This window comes from Pyxicephalus adspersus, chromosome Z (genome assembly GCF_032062135.1).
Source record: "Pyxicephalus adspersus chromosome Z, UCB_Pads_2.0, whole genome shotgun sequence".
Taxonomy (NCBI): domain Eukaryota; kingdom Metazoa; phylum Chordata; class Amphibia; order Anura; family Pyxicephalidae; genus Pyxicephalus; species Pyxicephalus adspersus.
In genome coordinates, this window is record NC_092871.1 from 11,753,177 (window position 1) to 11,756,349 (window position 3,173).

Below are 3,173 nucleotides of genomic sequence, written 5' to 3' on the forward strand. Positions count from 1 at the left end.
CGTGTTTTACACACATTTCCTCCTTTGTTCACTACCATGTACCATATCCTGAGGGTATAAAAAGACCTTGAGAAGATCCAAGCAGCATACTTTGTCCCCCAGACTGATTTCACACAACAGGTCATTGCAGAAAATTGGTAGTTATGCTGCACAAATTTTTCCTGCTCGGTGTCCTAGTATTCCTGCTCTGCTGCCAGACTGGTAAGTCAAATAAACCACAAACATAATAATTTCTGCTTTATTAATGTATTTTCATCTCCATATTTTTTAAAATTCTGAGATATGTTTAGGTTTTTGTAGTTACCATTTATTTATAGTTCTTTTTTAATGTAACTATGTGCAAAATGAAAACTGACTTCTGATGAAGTTAAAAACTTTACCACAGTAGTTTCTCTTTTCCTGCAGACAAAGACTTTTTTCCGGTTGATCCTAACAGTAAATCCATGACTGTTCTAGCTCTAGTGGGTCCCGCACTGCACACTCCCACTATAATGATGTAGGGGCTTCCCTGTGCACAGATGGGGACTCCTGTCCTGCCGATTATGCCTGCCGAGTAGCAAGACGATACTTGCAAGGCGGTTGATCAACTCTAATGAAATATAAAATAGCTTTTTTGTAAGAGTGTACTTTATACTGTGGTCAACAGTGCTGGCGGGCCGCATATTATTGATTTTATGACAGAGGGTGCGGGCCAGTTGAAATCACCGCATTTGGCCCCCGGGCCAGACTTTGGACATGCCTGGGTTAGAGGGTGAAAAAAGCTGAAGAATGTGATTGGTTGATAATTGCAGCACAAATGGCTATTTCTTTCAATTTTACCAGTACACAAAGTATGAATTATTTTGTTTCGGTTACAGGAAGTGCTAGGGAGTGCTTTACATGTGTTCAAGATTGCAAAAGTGCGATTAAGTTAACATGTCCACCGATAGCAGACAGATGTTATACAATTGATGTTAAATATGGTAAGTTGTCTCTCAATAACTATCCCACAAAAAAAAAAAAAAAAAAATGAAGATGAACTGCAGACTAGGGTACCGAGATTTTATTTTAGTGATTTGGAGTTACTAAAGTGAATTTTCCCATTGAAAGGTATATTTCAATTTGTGTAGTGAATGCGGGAAAATTCTGTTTACCTCATTTAGTTTGTGTGGGAAAAAATGATTTTATTATTTGTATTATTGTATTATTTGTATTATTATTTTATAATTTGTTCCTCCATGATTAGGTTTCACTGCATTAACTAAACAAAATATCCCTATCAAAAGAAAATTTCACTCTGCTAATGCAAACAGCCTTTAGGCTTTTATGAAAAAAACTGTTAAAAAAAAAATTTCCAACTTTGATCACTGTCCAATAAAAATATGTATTTGTATTAATTACATTGGAACTGAAATTTTAATATGGTAGAAGGCATTGCAAAGTAAATTACTGGTTAAAGTATACTACTGGCCAAAACTTAACAAAAAAGTTGGCTGCAAATAGAAATACAATAATCACTATATTTCATATGTTATGGTTTTTGCAGTTCTGTCTGTCGTTTGCAACCCCTATTTAATGTAAAGCATAAAAAAAAGATCATTGGTGTCACTTAAACTGACGTGAGAGTCACAAATTGCTCAAGGAACCCCCAGCAACCTCTGGTTGAGAAAGTTTGAGATATACCATGATATGAGAACCTTTGATTCAGCAATTTTGGAATATAATATTAATATATATATATTGTAATAAATTACTGTTCTCTTTTGCATGTACACAATTGTAATTGCACAACAACATTATTGTACTTTATTCATTAATATTTAATTTTCACCTGGTCAAGGATTAAAATCCTTTGCTACCTAATAGGAAACAATTTTACCAGGATGTTCTTATTGCTTTGTTTAATATTACAGGGTGTTGTCACCTTTTTACACTATGTTCTTGGAGATTTAAAAATTGTGAAGCAAGTTCCGATGAATATGACCAAATACTACACATGGACACATCTAGTGTTTCTTTGGGGGCAATAACAGTATATGGTAGCCGTGATCTTTATTGTATGGGCCATTGGAGCACCAACTGACCCAGATCTCTTAACTCTTTCTATAAATACGGCCATTGTTCACAGACTCAGGTTGCAGTTGTGTTATTTTAAATATATTTAGTGTGTCTTTACTTTTCTATCTTCTTAATTTTATTTTTATTTTTTTTTTACAGACAACTTTAAATATGAAGCTAAAGGCTGTGTTAATAGTGTTTTATGTAATAAAAACCCAGGTTGCAGTTGTGTTATCTTAAATATTCGTAGTGTGTCTTTAATTGTTTCTATGTTCTTTATTTCTTTTTTCTTAGGAGACCAACACTTTGAAGCTAAAGGCTGTGGAAATAGTGTTTATTGTCAGGAAACTGTAGAAAATCTCCCCCCTGGCTATCCATCCATCAAGCCAACCTGTTGTGACAAAGATCTCTGCAACTCAGCCTTCACCAACATGATGTCCTTGGGCACCACCATTCTCTTAACTCTTGTATCTCTCTACTTCACTTGGTTCTGATTGGGTTCTGTACACAGAGCAACCTTCAAATAATGGACTTATTACTAATAATGCACAACTTTTCCATTTTGTAACTCTGAGCAAACTGTACCCATCAAGTGATTCAGGAGCTGGTAAAGGATGCTGGGAAAATGTAGCTCCTCAACCAGTGGAGAGGATTGCTCTGCCCATGGCTGTTCACATCAACGGTTGCCAACAGGTGGTCCGTGATTTTTGTCGTCCGGTGCGCCCCCCCAGCGGGGTCAGGAGAAAGACCCTGCTTGGGGGGGCGCACCGGTCAGAGGTCAAACCATGTCCCCCCTACAGATCGCAGGCTCAGGGGGGTGGGCAGGTTGTGTCTCCGGAGGGTTGGTCTAAGCCTGCTATGGGAGAGGGGGTGATTTCTGCCATCATGACATCACAATGGGGAGGTTTCTTCCTCTTTGAGTGACACAGGGCCCCCCGTGCATGCGCGGTCCAAAGCCCGTAAGTTTAGTGGTTCGTAGGTCTGAAAAGGTTGGCGACCACTGGTCTATTTTGTAAATCTCTGCTGCCACATTGGTTGTTCTGTTGTAATTTACTGCTGCTGCCACAGCCTCTCCATGGCTTATTTTTTTTTACGTTTTTTAGTTTTAGTCGAATAAAAGTTTCTGAATTGCTATA

At 37.8% G+C, this 3,173-nt stretch overlaps 1 long non-coding RNA gene across 1 annotated transcript; it reads left to right on the forward strand.

Annotated features, from left to right (window-relative positions):
* On the forward strand, positions 1-3,173 carry LOC140343476 (uncharacterized). Its single transcript, XR_011923342.1, has 3 exons — positions 1-201; positions 858-962; positions 2,332-3,173. It is a non-coding gene; the product is annotated as an uncharacterized lncRNA (long non-coding RNA).